Below are 14,815 nucleotides of genomic sequence, written 5' to 3' on the forward strand. Positions count from 1 at the left end.
AAAGACACCCTCACAGATACATAGAGAGTAGTGTTTGTCTGCGGAATAATGGGAGTGCAAGCGTCTGTGACATTGATATTGCTGTATGTAGCACAACTTGTCATGGAGGGGGCGTAGCTCAGATGGTAGAGCGCTCGCTTAGCATGCGAGAGGTACTGGGATCGATACCCAGCGCCTCCAGAATTTTTAACACCCCTACATGCGCACCTTGCCATGCAAGTGGAGTAATTCACAGCCAGCAGATGTGTCTAGGCAGATACAAGAGAACGATTAGCATCCACAATTGGCAAGCGAGCTGTTATTCGTGCGCAGGAAGCACCCTCCTCCAACTCCTACACTTAATTTACAAACAGTACAAGTGTTCCCATAACATTCTTAAGCCTACGTCGGAAAGATCTGCCTTACGCCGGGTTCACGTAAATCCCACTGCACATTCCTATTCTTTGCGTGCAGTCGGCTGCTACTGGTGTTGCTAGTTGTGACTTCTGATAACAGATGCCGTAGCAATCAGTTCATGGAGTGATTTGTATGTTTTGCGATAGTCTGTCTCTGACAAGCAAGCACAGGTGACATAGGTGCGAACGCAGGAAGCTTGCAGCCCCTCGCTGCCTGCAGACACCGAGCAGCCACACTAGGAGGGCGGCCTAAGCCGTAGGCGAAATGTGCTCATTCGCTTTGGGGCGACGTCGAACTATAAATGAGGCTGTCACTAGCGTGAGCGTCGTGTAAAGTCGTAAAAGTCGGCTGCATGGGCGAGTGCCATGTTTGGGGAGCGTTTCGTAGTTTGCGCAGTGCAATGGAGACGTGGAAACTTGTTGTGGCCCAGTGTTTTGCAGTTGGACGACAAGAGTGGTACACAGTAGCAAAGAGCGAGGCACTGAGTTTGCATGAACAGTGGAGTGCAGAATGGGGCTCGAGATGTGCTTGTTACCTCAGGTGCTGTGTGATTGTCAACAAGGAGTGAAAACGGAGCAATTTGTGACCCCCCTTTCAATTTAAGACGTTAAAAACAGACGGAATTTGCATTCGTAATACCAGAGCATCGAAACTACTTGGAACTCTTGTGTATATGAACGTGTCCGCGCCTTTGTACTCTGGTCCCTTCAGCGCTACAAACCAACCAAGCATCGTGTCCGTGCACATCAGAGTCTCAAGGAATGGAGAATAGCGCAGTTTGGTCGCGGATGGGGGCGTAGCTCAGTTGGTAGAGCGTTCGCTTTGCATGTGAAAGGTCCCGGGTTCAAGCCCCGGCGCCTCCATGTTTTGTGGTCAGTGGATGCCAAGTGTTGATCGCGGCGAACCTAAAAGCACGCAAGATGTTGCAAAGCCAGCGTCACAGACTTGTATGATGCATACTGACGTAAGGAGAGCAAGATGTATGTGTGGGGACCGGCTGTCATCGAGTGCAGGTCTGTCTTAGGTATCACGGCTTAACGTCATTGAAGTCTAGAGAGTGGACAACACGTTCGTCTTACTCAGAGCGGTGTCCGAATTCTATTTTCGACGTGATGCGTGCCACTTCCATTGTGGCCAACTACGATTCAATACAGAATGCACGAAACCTGAAAGACACCCTCACAGATACATAGAGAGTAGTGTTTGTCTGCGGAATAATGGGAGTGCAAGCGTCTGTGACATTGATATTGCTGTATGTAGCACAATTTGTCATGGAGGGGGCGTAGCTCAGATGGTAGAGCGCTCGCTTAGCATGCGAGAGGTACTGGGATCGATACCCAGCGCCTCCAGAATTTTTAACACCCCTACATGCGCACCTTGCCATGCAAGTGGAGTAATTCACAGCCAGCAGATGTGTCTAGGCAGATACAAGAGAACGATTAGCATCCACAATTGGCAAGCGAGCTGTTATTCGTGCGCAGGAAGCACCCTCCTCCAACTCCTACACTTAATTTACAAACAGTACAAGTGTTCCCATAACATTCTTAAGCCTACGTCGGAAAGATCTGCCTTACGCCGGGTTCACGTAAATCCCACTGCACATTCCTATTCTTTGCGTGCAGTCGGCTGCTACTGGTGTTGCTAGTTGTGACTTCTGATAACAGATGCCGTAGCAATCAGTTCATGGAGTGATTTGTATGTTTTGCGATAGTCTGTCTCTGACAAGCAAGCACAGGTGACATAGGTGCGAACGCAGGAAGCTTGCAGCCCCTCGCTGCCTGCAGACACCGAGCAGCCACACTAGGAGGGCGGCCTAAGCCGTAGGCGAAATGTGCTCATTCGCTTTGGGGCGACGTCGAACTATAAATGAGGCTGTCACTAGCGTGAGCGTCGTGTAAAGTCGTAAAAGTCGGCTGCATGGGCGAGTGCCATGTTTGGGGAGCGTTTCGTAGTTTGCGCAGTGCAATGGAGACGTGGAAACTTGTTGTGGCCCAGTGTTTTGCAGTTGGACGACAAGAGTGGTACACAGTAGCAAAGAGCGAGGCACTGAGTTTGCATGAACAGTGGAGTGCAGAATGGGGCTCGAGATGTGCTTGTTACCTCAGGTGCTGTGTGATTGTCGACAAGGAGTGAAAACGGAGCAATTTGTGACCCCCCTTTCAATTTAAGACGTTAAAAATAGACGGAATTTGCATTCGTAATACCAGAGCATCGAAACTACTTGGAACTCTTGTGTATATGAACGTGTCCGCGCCTTTGTACTCTGGTCCCTTCAGCGCTACAAACCAACCAAGCATCGTGTCCGTGCACATCAGAGTCTCAAGGAATGGAGAATAGCGCAGTTTGGTCGCGGATGGGGGCGTAGCTCAGTTGGTAGAGCGTTCGCTTTGCATGTGAAAGGTCCCGGGTTCAAGCCCCGGCGCCTCCATGTTTTGTGGTCAGTGGATGCCAAGTGTTGATCGCGGCGAACCTAAAAGCACGCAAGATGTTGCAAAGCCAGCGTCACAGACTTGTATGATGCATACTGACGTAAGGAGAGCAAGATGTATGTGTGGGGACCGGCTGTCATCGAGTGCAGGTCTGTCTTAGGTATCACGGCTTAACGTCATTGAAGTCTAGAGAGTGGACAACACGTTCGTCTTACTCAGAGCGGTGTCCGAATTCTATTTTCGACGTGATGCGTGCCACTTCCATTGTGGCCAACTACGATTCAATACAGAATGCACGAAACCTGAAAGACACCCTCACAGATACATAGAGAGTAGTGTTTGTCTGCGGAATAATGGGAGTGCAAGCGTCTGTGACATTGATATTGCTGTATGTAGCACAATTTGTCATGGAGGGGGCGTAGCTCAGATGGTAGAGCGCTCGCTTAGCATGCGAGAGGTACTGGGATCGATACCCAGCGCCTCCAGAATTTTTAACACCCCTACATGCGCACCTTGCCATGCAAGTGGAGTAATTCACAGCCAGCAGATGTGTCTAGGCAGATACAAGAGAACGATTAGCATCCACAATTGGCAAGCGAGCTGTTATTCGTGCGCAGGAAGCACCCTCCTCCAACTCCTACACTTAATTTACAAACAGTACAAGTGTTCCCATAACATTCTTAAGCCTACGTCGGAAAGATCTGCCTTACGCCGGGTTCACGTAAATCCCACTGCACATTCCTATTCTTTGCGTGCAGTCGGCTGCTACTGGTGTTGCTAGTTGTGACTTCTGATAACAGATGCCGTAGCAATCAGTTCATGGAGTGATTTGTATGTTTTGCGATAGTCTGTCTCTGACAAGCAAGCACAGGTGACATAGGTGCGAACGCAGGAAGCTTGCAGCCCCTCGCTGCCTGCAGACACCGAGCAGCCACACTAGGAGGGCGGCCTAAGCCGTAGGCGAAATGTGCTCATTCGCTTTGGGGCGACGTCGAACTATAAATGAGGCTGTCACTAGCGTGAGCGTTGCGTGAGCGTCGTGTAAAGTCGTAAAAGTCGGCTGCATGGGCGAGTGCCATGTTTGGGGAGCGTTTCGTAGTTTGCGCAGTGCAATGGAGACGTGGAAACTTGTTGTGGCCCAGTGTTTTGCAGTTGGACGACAAGAGTGGTACACAGTAGCAAAGAGCGAGGCACTGAGTTTGCATGAACAGTGGAGTGCAGAATGGGGCTCGAGATGTGCTTGTTACCTCAGGTGCTGTGTGATTGTCGACAAGGAGTGAAAACGGAGCAATTTGTGACCCCCCTTTCAATTTAAGACGTTAAAAACAGACGGAATTTGCATTCGTAATACCAGAGCATCGAAACTACTTGGAACTCTTGTGTATATGAACGTGTCCGCGCCTTTGTACTCTGGTCCCTTCAGCGCTACAAACCAACCAAGCATCGTGTCCGTGCACATCAGAGTCTCAAGGAATGGAGAATAGCGCAGTTTGGTCGCGGATGGGGGCGTAGCTCAGTTGGTAGAGCGTTCGCTTTGCATGTGAAAGGTCCCGGGTTCAAGCCCCGGCGCCTCCATGTTTTGTGGTCAGTGGATGCCAAGTGTTGATCGCGGCGAACCTAAAAGCACGCAAGATGTTGCAAAGCCAGCGTCACAGACTTGTATGATGCATACTGACGTAAGGAGAGCAAGATGTATGTGTGGGGACCGGCTGTCATCGAGTGCAGGTCTGTCTTAGGTATCACGGCTTAACGTCATTGAAGTCTAGAGAGTGGACAACACGTTCGTCTTACTCAGAGCGGTGTCCGAATTCTATTTTCGACGTGATGCGTGCCACTTCCATTGTGGCCAACTACGATTCAATACAGAATGCACGAAACCTGAAAGACACCCTCACAGATACATAGAGAGTAGTGTTTGTCTGCGGAATAATGGGAGTGCAAGCGTCTGTGACATTGATATTGCTGTATGTAGCACAATTTGTCATGGAGGGGGCGTAGCTCAGATGGTAGAGCGCTCGCTTAGCATGCGAGAGGTACTGGGATCGATACCCAGCGCCTCCAGAATTTTTAACACCCCTACATGCGCACCTTGCCATGCAAGTGGAGTAATTCACAGCCAGCAGATGTGTCTAGGCAGATACAAGAGAACGATTAGCATCCACAATTGGCAAGCGAGCTGTTATTCGTGCGCAGGAAGCACCCTCCTCCAACTCCTACACTTAATTTACAAACAGTACAAGTGTTCCCATAACATTCTTAAGCCTACGTCGGAAAGATCTGCCTTACGCCGGGTTCACGTAAATCCCACTGCACATTCCTATTCTTTGCGTGCAGTCGGCTGCTACTGGTGTTGCTAGTTGTGACTTCTGATAACAGATGCCGTAGCAATCAGTTCATGGAGTGATTTGTATGTTTTGCGATAGTCTGTCTCTGACAAGCAAGCACAGGTGACATAGGTGCGAACGCAGGAAGCTTGCAGCCCCTCGCTGCCTGCAGACACCGAGCAGCCACACTAGGAGGGCGGCCTAAGCCGTAGGCGAAATGTGCTCATTCGCTTTGGGGCGACGTCGAACTATAAATGAGGCTGTCACTAGCGTGAGCGTCGTGTAAAGTCGTAAAAGTCGGCTGCATGGGCGAGTGCCATGTTTGGGGAGCGTTTCGTAGTTTGCGCAGTGCAATGGAGACGTGGAAACTTGTTGTGGCCCAGTGTTTTGCAGTTGGACGACAAGAGTGGTACACAGTAGCAAAGAGCGAGGCACTGAGTTTGCATGAACAGTGGAGTGCAGAATGGGGCTCGAGATGTGCTTGTTACCTCAGGTGCTGTGTGATTGTCGACAAGGAGTGAAAACGGAGCAATTTGTGACCCCCCTTTCAATTTAAGACGTTAAAAACAGACGGAATTTGCATTCGTAATACCAGAGCATCGAAACTACTTGGAACTCTTGTGTATATGAACGTGTCCGCGCCTTTGTACTCTGGTCCCTTCAGCGCTACAAACCAACCAAGCATCGTGTCCGTGCACATCAGAGTCTCAAGGAATGGAGAATAGCGCAGTTTGGTCGCGGATGGGGGCGTAGCTCAGTTGGTAGAGCGTTCGCTTTGCATGTGAAAGGTCCCGGGTTCAAGCCCCGGCGCCTCCATGTTTTGTGGTCAGTGGATGCCAAGTGTTGATCGCGGCGAACCTAAAAGCACGCAAGATGTTGCAAAGCCAGCGTCACAGACTTGTATGATGCATACTGACGTAAGGAGAGCAAGATGTATGTGTGGGGACCGGCTGTCATCGAGTGCAGGTCTGTCTTAGGTATCACGGCTTAACGTCATTGAAGTCTAGAGAGTGGACAACACGTTCGTCTTACTCAGAGCGGTGTCCGAATTCTATTTTCGACGTGATGCGTGCCACTTCCATTGTGGCCAACTACGATTCAATACAGAATGCACGAAACCTGAAAGACACCCTCACAGATACATAGAGAGTAGTGTTTGTCTGCGGAATAATGGGAGTGCAAGCGTCTGTGACATTGATATTGCTGTATGTAGCACAATTTGTCATGGAGGGGGCGTAGCTCAGATGGTAGAGCGCTCGCTTAGCATGCGAGAGGTACTGGGATCGATACCCAGCGCCTCCAGAATTTTTAACACCCCTACATGCGCACCTTGCCATGCAAGTGGAGTAATTCACAGCCAGCAGATGTGTCTAGGCAGATACAAGAGAACGATTAGCATCCACAATTGGCAAGCGAGCTGTTATTCGTGCGCAGGAAGCACCCTCCTCCAACTCCTACACTTAATTTACAAACAGTACAAGTGTTCCCATAACATTCTTAAGCCTACGTCGGAAAGATCTGCCTTACGCCGGGTTCACGTAAATCCCACTGCACATTCCTATTCTTTGCGTGCAGTCGGCTGCTACTGGTGTTGCTAGTTGTGACTTCTGATAACAGATGCCGTAGCAATCAGTTCATGGAGTGATTTGTATGTTTTGCGATAGTCTGTCTCTGACAAGCAAGCACAGGTGACATAGGTGCGAACGCAGGAAGCTTGCAGCCCCTCGCTGCCTGCAGACACCGAGCAGCCACACTAGGAGGGCGGCCTAAGCCGTAGGCGAAATGTGCTCATTCGCTTTGGGGCGACGTCGAACTATAAATGAGGCTGTCACTAGCGTGAGCGTCGTGTAAAGTCGTAAAAGTCGGCTGCATGGGCGAGTGCCATGTTTGGGGAGCGTTTCGTAGTTTGCGCAGTGCAATGGAGACGTGGAAACTTGTTGTGGCCCAGTGTTTTGCAGTTGGACGACAAGAGTGGTACACAGTAGCAAAGAGCGAGGCACTGAGTTTGCATGAACAGTGGAGTGCAGAATGGGGCTCGAGATGTGCTTGTTACCTCAGGTGCTGTGTGATTGTCGACAAGGAGTGAAAACGGAGCAATTTGTGACCCCCCTTTCAATTTAAGACGTTAAAAACAGACGGAATTTGCATTCGTAATACCAGAGCATCGAAACTACTTGGAACTCTTGTGTATATGAACGTGTCCGCGCCTTTGTACTCTGGTCCCTTCAGCGCTACAAACCAACCAAGCATCGTGTCCGTGCACATCAGAGTCTCAAGGAATGGAGAATAGCGCAGTTTGGTCGCGGATGGGGGCGTAGCTCAGTTGGTAGAGCGTTCGCTTTGCATGTGAAAGGTCCCGGGTTCAAGCCCCGGCGCCTCCATGTTTTGTGGTCAGTGGATGCCAAGTGTTGATCGCGGCGAACCTAAAAGCACGCAAGATGTTGCAAAGCCAGCGTCACAGACTTGTATGATGCATACTGACGTAAGGAGAGCAAGATGTATGTGTGGGGACCGGCTGTCATCGAGTGCAGGTCTGTCTTAGGTATCACGGCTTAACGTCATTGAAGTCTAGAGAGTGGACAACACGTTCGTCTTACTCAGAGCGGTGTCCGAATTCTATTTTCGACGTGATGCGTGCCACTTCCATTGTGGCCAACTACGATTCAATACAGAATGCACGAAACCTGAAAGACACCCTCACAGATACATAGAGAGTAGTGTTTGTCTGCGGAATAATGGGAGTGCAAGCGTCTGTGACATTGATATTGCTGTATGTAGCACAATTTGTCATGGAGGGGGCGTAGCTCAGATGGTAGAGCGCTCGCTTAGCATGCGAGAGGTACTGGGATCGATACCCAGCGCCTCCAGAATTTTTAACACCCCTACATGCGCACCTTGCCATGCAAGTGGAGTAATTCACAGCCAGCAGATGTGTCTAGGCAGATACAAGAGAACGATTAGCATCCACAATTGGCAAGCGAGCTGTTATTCGTGCGCAGGAAGCACCCTCCTCCAACTCCTACACTTAATTTACAAACAGTACAAGTGTTCCCATAACATTCTTAAGCCTACGTCGGAAAGATCTGCCTTACGCCGGGTTCACGTAAATCCCACTGCACATTCCTATTCTTTGCGTGCAGTCGGCTGCTACTGGTGTTGCTAGTTGTGACTTCTGATAACAGATGCCGTAGCAATCAGTTCATGGAGTGATTTGTATGTTTTGCGATAGTCTGTCTCTGACAAGCAAGCACAGGTGACATAGGTGCGAACGCAGGAAGCTTGCAGCCCCTCGCTGCCTGCAGACACCGAGCAGCCACACTAGGAGGGCGGCCTAAGCCGTAGGCGAAATGTGCTCATTCGCTTTGGGGCGACGTCGAACTATAAATGAGGCTGTCACTAGCGTGAGCGTCGTGTAAAGTCGTAAAAGTCGGCTGCATGGGCGAGTGCCATGTTTGGGGAGCGTTTCGTAGTTTGCGCAGTGCAATGGAGACGTGGAAACTTGTTGTGGCCCAGTGTTTTGCAGTTGGACGACAAGAGTGGTACACAGTAGCAAAGAGCGAGGCACTGAGTTTGCATGAACAGTGGAGTGCAGAATGGGGCTCGAGATGTGCTTGTTACCTCAGGTGCTGTGTGATTGTCGACAAGGAGTGAAAACGGAGCAATTTGTGACCCCCCTTTCAATTTAAGACGTTAAAAACAGACGGAATTTGCATTCGTAATACCAGAGCATCGAAACTACTTGGAACTCTTGTGTATATGAACGTGTCCGCGCCTTTGTACTCTGGTCCCTTCAGCGCTACAAACCAACCAAGCATCGTGTCCGTGCACATCAGAGTCTCAAGGAATGGAGAATAGCGCAGTTTGGTCGCGGATGGGGGCGTAGCTCAGTTGGTAGAGCGTTCGCTTTGCATGTGAAAGGTCCCGGGTTCAAGCCCCGGCGCCTCCATGTTTTGTGGTCAGTGGATGCCAAGTGTTGATCGCGGCGAACCTAAAAGCACGCAAGATGTTGCAAAGCCAGCGTCACAGACTTGTATGATGCATACTGACGTAAGGAGAGCAAGATGTATGTGTGGGGACCGGCTGTCATCGAGTGCAGGTCTGTCTTAGGTATCACGGCTTAACGTCATTGAAGTCTAGAGAGTGGACAACACGTTCGTCTTACTCAGAGCGGTGTCCGAATTCTATTTTCGACGTGATGCGTGCCACTTCCATTGTGGCCAACTACGATTCAATACAGAATGCACGAAACCTGAAAGACACCCTCACAGATACATAGAGAGTAGTGTTTGTCTGCGGAATAATGGGAGTGCAAGCGTCTGTGACATTGATATTGCTGTATGTAGCACAATTTGTCATGGAGGGGGCGTAGCTCAGATGGTAGAGCGCTCGCTTAGCATGCGAGAGGTACTGGGATCGATACCCAGCGCCTCCAGAATTTTTAACACCCCTACATGCGCACCTTGCCATGCAAGTGGAGTAATTCACAGCCAGCAGATGTGTCTAGGCAGATACAAGAGAACGATTAGCATCCACAATTGGCAAGCGAGCTGTTATTCGTGCGCAGGAAGCACCCTCCTCCAACTCCTACACTTAATTTACAAACAGTACAAGTGTTCCCATAACATTCTTAAGCCTACGTCGGAAAGATCTGCCTTACGCCGGGTTCACGTAAATCCCACTGCACATTCCTATTCTTTGCGTGCAGTCGGCTGCTACTGGTGTTGCTAGTTGTGACTTCTGATAACAGATGCCGTAGCAATCAGTTCATGGAGTGATTTGTATGTTTTGCGATAGTCTGTCTCTGACAAGCAAGCACAGGTGACATAGGTGCGAACGCAGGAAGCTTGCAGCCCCTCGCTGCCTGCAGACACCGAGCAGCCACACTAGGAGGGCGGCCTAAGCCGTAGGCGAAATGTGCTCATTCGCTTTGGGGCGACGTCGAACTATAAATGAGGCTGTCACTAGCGTGAGCGTTGCGTGAGCGTCGTGTAAAGTCGTAAAAGTCGGCTGCATGGGCGAGTGCCATGTTTGGGGAGCGTTTCGTAGTTTGCGCAGTGCAATGGAGACGTGGAAACTTGTTGTGGCCCAGTGTTTTGCAGTTGGACGACAAGAGTGGTACACAGTAGCAAAGAGCGAGGCACTGAGTTTGCATGAACAGTGGAGTGCAGAATGGGGCTCGAGATGTGCTTGTTACCTCAGGTGCTGTGTGATTGTCGACAAGGAGTGAAAACGGAGCAATTTGTGACCCCCCTTTCAATTTAAGACGTTAAAAACAGACGGAATTTGCATTCGTAATACCAGAGCATCGAAACTACTTGGAACTCTTGTGTATATGAACGTGTCCGCGCCTTTGTACTCTGGTCCCTTCAGCGCTACAAACCAACCAAGCATCGTGTCCGTGCACATCAGAGTCTCAAGGAATGGAGAATAGCGCAGTTTGGTCGCGGATGGGGGCGTAGCTCAGTTGGTAGAGCGTTCGCTTTGCATGTGAAAGGTCCCGGGTTCAAGCCCCGGCGCCTCCATGTTTTGTGGTCAGTGGATGCCAAGTGATGATCGCGGCGAACCTAAAAGCACGCAAGATGTTGCAAAGCCAGCGTCACAGACTTGTATGATGCATACTGACGTAAGGAGAGCAAGATGTATGTGTGGGGACCGGCTGTCATCGAGTGCAGGTCTGTCTTAGGTATCACGGCTTAACGTCATTGAAGTCTAGAGAGTGGACAACACGTTCGTCTTACTCAGAGCGGTGTCCGAATTCTATTTTCGACGTGATGCGTGCCACTTCCATTGTGGCCAACTACGATTCAATACAGAATGCACGAAACCTGAAAGACACCCTCACAGATACATAGAGAGTAGTGTTTGTCTGCGGAATAATGGGAGTGCAAGCGTCTGTGACATTGATATTGCTGTATGTAGCACAATTTGTCATGGAGGGGGCGTAGCTCAGATGGTAGAGCGCTCGCTTAGCATGCGAGAGGTACTGGGATCGATACCCAGCGCCTCCAGAATTTTTAACACCCCTACATGCGCACCTTGCCATGCAAGTGGAGTAATTCACAGCCAGCAGATGTGTCTAGGCAGATACAAGAGAACGATTAGCATCCACAATTGGCAAGCGAGCTGTTATTCGTGCGCAGGAAGCACCCTCCTCCAACTCCTACACTTAATTTACAAACAGTACAAGTGTTCCCATAACATTCTTAAGCCTACGTCGGAAAGATCTGCCTGACGCCGGGTTCACGTAAATCCCACTGCACATTCCTATTCTTTGCGTGCAGTCGGCTGCTACTGGTGTTGCTAGTTGTGACTTCTGATAACAGATGCCGTAGCAATCAGTTCATGGAGTGATTTGTATGTTTTGCGATAGTCTGTCTCTGACAAGCAAGCACAGGTGACATAGGTGCGAACGCAGGAAGCTTGCAGCCCCTCGCTGCCTGCAGACACCGAGCAGCCACACTAGGAGGGCGGCCTAAGCCGTAGGCGAAATGTGCTCATTCGCTTTGGGGCGACGTCGAACTATAAATGAGGCTGTCACTAGCGTGAGCGTTGCGTGAGCGTCGTGTAAAGTCGTAAAAGTCGGCTGCATGGGCGAGTGCCATGTTTGGGGAGCGTTTCGTAGTTTGCGCAGTGCAATGGAGACGTGGAAACTTGTTGTGGCCCAGTGTTTTGCAGTTGGACGACAAGAGTGGTACACAGTAGCAAAGAGCGAGGCACTGAGTTTGCATGAACAGTGGAGTGCAGAATGGGGCTCGAGATGTGCTTGTTACCTCAGGTGCTGTGTGATTGTCGACAAGGAGTGAAAACGGAGCAATTTGTGACCCCCCTTTCAATTTAAGACGTTAAAAACAGACGGAATTTGCATTCGTAATACCAGAGCATCGAAACTACTTGGAACTCTTGTGTATATGAACGTGTCCGCGCCTTTGTACTCTGGTCCCTTCAGCGCTACAAACCAACCAAGCATCGTGTCCGTGCACATCAGAGTCTCAAGGAATGGAGAATAGCGCAGTTTGGTCGCGGATGGGGGCGTAGCTCAGTTGGTAGAGCGTTCGCTTTGCATGTGAAAGGTCCCGGGTTCAAGCCCCGGCGCCTCCATGTTTTGTGGTCAGTGGATGCCAAGTGTTGATCGCGGCGAACCTAAAAGCACGCAAGATGTTGCAAAGCCAGCGTCACAGACTTGTATGATGCATACTGACGTAAGGAGAGCAAGATGTATGTGTGGGGACCGGCTGTCATCGAGTGCAGGTCTGTCTTAGGTATCACGGCTTAACGTCATTGAAGTCTAGAGAGTGGACAACACGTTCGTCTTACTCAGAGCGGTGTCCGAATTCTATTTTCGACGTGATGCGTGCCACTTCCATTGTGGCCAACTACGATTCAATACAGAATGCACGAAACCTGAAAGACACCCTCACAGATACATAGAGAGTAGTGTTTGTCTGCGGAATAATGGGAGTGCAAGCGTCTGTGACATTGATATTGCTGTATGTAGCACAATTTGTCATGGAGGGGGCGTAGCTCAGATGGTAGAGCGCTCGCTTAGCATGCGAGAGGTACTGGGATCGATACCCAGCGCCTCCAGAATTTTTAACACCCCTACATGCGCACCTTGCCATGCAAGTGGAGTAATTCACAGCCAGCAGATGTGTCTAGGCAGATACAAGAGAACGATTAGCATCCACAATTGGCAAGCGAGCTGTTATTCGTGCGCAGGAAGCACCCTCCTCCAACTCCTACACTTAATTTACAAACAGTACAAGTGTTCCCATAACATTCTTAAGCCTACGTCGGAAAGATCTGCCTTACGCCGGGTTCACGTAAATCCCACTGCACATTCCTATTCTTTGCGTGCAGTCGGCTGCTACTGGTGTTGCTAGTTGTGACTTCTGATAACAGATGCCGTAGCAATCAGTTCATGGAGTGATTTGTATGTTTTGCGATAGTCTGTCTCTGACAAGCAAGCACAGGTGACATAGGTGCGAACGCAGGAAGCTTGCAGCCCCTCGCTGCCTGCAGACACCGAGCAGCCACACTAGGAGGGCGGCCTAAGCCGTAGGCGAAATGTGCTCATTCGCTTTGGGGCGACGTCGAACTATAAATGAGGCTGTCACTAGCGTGAGCGTTGCGTGAGCGTCGTGTAAAGTCGTAAAAGTCGGCTGCATGGGCGAGTGCCATGTTTGGGGAGCGTTTCGTAGTTTGCGCAGTGCAATGGAGACGTGGAAACTTGTTGTGGCCCAGTGTTTTGCAGTTGGACGACAAGAGTGGTACACAGTAGCAAAGAGCGAGGCACTGAGTTTGCATGAACAGTGGAGTGCAGAATGGGGCTCGAGATGTGCTTGTTACCTCAGGTGCTGTGTGATTGTCGACAAGGAGTGAAAACGGAGCAATTTGTGACCCCCCTTTCAATTTAAGACGTTAAAAACAGACGGAATTTGCATTCGTAATACCAGAGCATCGAAACTACTTGGAACTCTTGTGTATATGAACGTGTCCGCGCCTTTGTACTCTGGTCCCTTCAGCGCTACAAACCAACCAAGCATCGTGTCCGTGCACATCAGAGTCTCAAGGAATGGAGAATAGCGCAGTTTGGTCGCGGATGGGGGCGTAGCTCAGTTGGTAGAGCGTTCGCTTTGCATGTGAAAGGTCCCGGGTTCAAGCCCCGGCGCCTCCATGTTTTGTGGTCAGTGGATGCCAAGTGATGATCGCGGCGAACCTAAAAGCACGCAAGATGTTGCAAAGCCAGCGTCACAGACTTGTATGATGCATACTGACGTAAGGAGAGCAAGATGTATGTGTGGGGACCGGCTGTCATCGAGTGCAGGTCTGTCTTAGGTATCACGGCTTAACGTCATTGAAGTCTAGAGAGTGGACAACACGTTCGTCTTACTCAGAGCGGTGTCCGAATTCTATTTTCGACGTGATGCGTGCCACTTCCATTGTGGCCAACTACGATTCAATACAGAATGCACGAAACCTGAAAGACACCCTCACAGATACATAGAGAGTAGTGTTTGTCTGCGGAATAATGGGAGTGCAAGCGTCTGTGACATTGATATTGCTGTATGTAGCACAATTTGTCATGGAGGGGGCGTAGCTCAGATGGTAGAGCGCTCGCTTAGCATGCGAGAGGTACTGGGATCGATACCCAGCGCCTCCAGAATTTTTAACACCCCTACATGCGCACCTTGCCATGCAAGTGGAGTAATTCACAGCCAGCAGATGTGTCTAGGCAGATACAAGAGAACGATTAGCATCCACAATTGGCAAGCGAGCTGTTATTCGTGCGCAGGAAGCACCCTCCTCCAACTCCTACACTTAATTTACAAACAGTACAAGTGTTCCCATAACATTCTTAAGCCTACGTCGGAAAGATCTGCCTGACGCCGGGTTCACGTAAATCCCACTGCACATTCCTATTCTTTGCGTGCAGTCGGCTGCTACTGGTGTTGCTAGTTGTGACTTCTGATAACAGATGCCGTAGCAATCAGTTCATGGAGTGATTTGTATGTTTTGCGATAGTCTGTCTCTGACAAGCAAGCACAGGTGACATAGGTGCGAACGCAGGAAGCTTGCAGCCCCTCGCTGCCTGCAGACACCGAGCAGCCACACTAGGAGGGCGGCCTAAGCCGTAGGCGAAATGTGCTCATTCGCTTTGGGGCGACG

General features: G+C 50.1%; 19 non-coding genes across 19 annotated transcripts; all 19 read left to right on the forward strand.

Annotated features, from left to right (window-relative positions):
* The first annotated feature begins 107 nt into the window (after positions 1 to 107).
* Positions 108 to 180, forward strand: Trnaa-agc (transfer RNA alanine (anticodon AGC)). The gene has a single exon. It is a non-coding gene; the product is annotated as a tRNA-Ala (tRNA).
* A 1,006-nt stretch (positions 181 to 1,186) lies between these two features.
* On the forward strand, positions 1,187 to 1,259 carry Trnaa-ugc (transfer RNA alanine (anticodon UGC)). Its single transcript has one exon. It is a non-coding gene; the product is annotated as a tRNA-Ala (tRNA).
* Positions 1,260 to 1,672: 413 nt separating this feature from the next.
* On the forward strand, positions 1,673 to 1,745 carry Trnaa-agc (transfer RNA alanine (anticodon AGC)). The gene has a single exon. It is a non-coding gene; the product is annotated as a tRNA-Ala (tRNA).
* A 1,006-nt stretch (positions 1,746 to 2,751) lies between these two features.
* Positions 2,752 to 2,824, forward strand: Trnaa-ugc (transfer RNA alanine (anticodon UGC)). Its single transcript has one exon. It is a non-coding gene; the product is annotated as a tRNA-Ala (tRNA).
* Positions 2,825 to 3,237: 413 nt separating this feature from the next.
* On the forward strand, positions 3,238 to 3,310 carry Trnaa-agc (transfer RNA alanine (anticodon AGC)). Its single transcript has one exon. It is a non-coding gene; the product is annotated as a tRNA-Ala (tRNA).
* A 1,017-nt stretch (positions 3,311 to 4,327) lies between these two features.
* Trnaa-ugc (transfer RNA alanine (anticodon UGC)) lies at positions 4,328 to 4,400 on the forward strand. Its single transcript has one exon. It is a non-coding gene; the product is annotated as a tRNA-Ala (tRNA).
* Positions 4,401 to 4,813: 413 nt separating this feature from the next.
* On the forward strand, positions 4,814 to 4,886 carry Trnaa-agc (transfer RNA alanine (anticodon AGC)). The gene has a single exon. It is a non-coding gene; the product is annotated as a tRNA-Ala (tRNA).
* Positions 4,887 to 5,892: 1,006 nt separating this feature from the next.
* Trnaa-ugc (transfer RNA alanine (anticodon UGC)) lies at positions 5,893 to 5,965 on the forward strand. Its single transcript has one exon. It is a non-coding gene; the product is annotated as a tRNA-Ala (tRNA).
* A 413-nt stretch (positions 5,966 to 6,378) lies between these two features.
* Trnaa-agc (transfer RNA alanine (anticodon AGC)) lies at positions 6,379 to 6,451 on the forward strand. Its single transcript has one exon. It is a non-coding gene; the product is annotated as a tRNA-Ala (tRNA).
* Positions 6,452 to 7,457: 1,006 nt separating this feature from the next.
* Positions 7,458 to 7,530, forward strand: Trnaa-ugc (transfer RNA alanine (anticodon UGC)). The gene has a single exon. It is a non-coding gene; the product is annotated as a tRNA-Ala (tRNA).
* Positions 7,531 to 7,943: 413 nt separating this feature from the next.
* On the forward strand, positions 7,944 to 8,016 carry Trnaa-agc (transfer RNA alanine (anticodon AGC)). The gene has a single exon. It is a non-coding gene; the product is annotated as a tRNA-Ala (tRNA).
* A 1,006-nt stretch (positions 8,017 to 9,022) lies between these two features.
* Positions 9,023 to 9,095, forward strand: Trnaa-ugc (transfer RNA alanine (anticodon UGC)). The gene has a single exon. It is a non-coding gene; the product is annotated as a tRNA-Ala (tRNA).
* Positions 9,096 to 9,508: 413 nt separating this feature from the next.
* On the forward strand, positions 9,509 to 9,581 carry Trnaa-agc (transfer RNA alanine (anticodon AGC)). Its single transcript has one exon. It is a non-coding gene; the product is annotated as a tRNA-Ala (tRNA).
* A 1,017-nt stretch (positions 9,582 to 10,598) lies between these two features.
* Positions 10,599 to 10,671, forward strand: Trnaa-ugc (transfer RNA alanine (anticodon UGC)). Its single transcript has one exon. It is a non-coding gene; the product is annotated as a tRNA-Ala (tRNA).
* A 413-nt stretch (positions 10,672 to 11,084) lies between these two features.
* Positions 11,085 to 11,157, forward strand: Trnaa-agc (transfer RNA alanine (anticodon AGC)). The gene has a single exon. It is a non-coding gene; the product is annotated as a tRNA-Ala (tRNA).
* Positions 11,158 to 12,174: 1,017 nt separating this feature from the next.
* Trnaa-ugc (transfer RNA alanine (anticodon UGC)) lies at positions 12,175 to 12,247 on the forward strand. Its single transcript has one exon. It is a non-coding gene; the product is annotated as a tRNA-Ala (tRNA).
* A 413-nt stretch (positions 12,248 to 12,660) lies between these two features.
* On the forward strand, positions 12,661 to 12,733 carry Trnaa-agc (transfer RNA alanine (anticodon AGC)). The gene has a single exon. It is a non-coding gene; the product is annotated as a tRNA-Ala (tRNA).
* A 1,017-nt stretch (positions 12,734 to 13,750) lies between these two features.
* On the forward strand, positions 13,751 to 13,823 carry Trnaa-ugc (transfer RNA alanine (anticodon UGC)). The gene has a single exon. It is a non-coding gene; the product is annotated as a tRNA-Ala (tRNA).
* Positions 13,824 to 14,236: 413 nt separating this feature from the next.
* Trnaa-agc (transfer RNA alanine (anticodon AGC)) lies at positions 14,237 to 14,309 on the forward strand. The gene has a single exon. It is a non-coding gene; the product is annotated as a tRNA-Ala (tRNA).
* Positions 14,310 to 14,815: the final 506 nt, after the last annotated feature.

This window comes from Schistocerca gregaria, chromosome 6 (assembly GCF_023897955.1).
Source record: "Schistocerca gregaria isolate iqSchGreg1 chromosome 6, iqSchGreg1.2, whole genome shotgun sequence".
Classification (NCBI taxonomy): domain Eukaryota; kingdom Metazoa; phylum Arthropoda; class Insecta; order Orthoptera; family Acrididae; genus Schistocerca; species Schistocerca gregaria.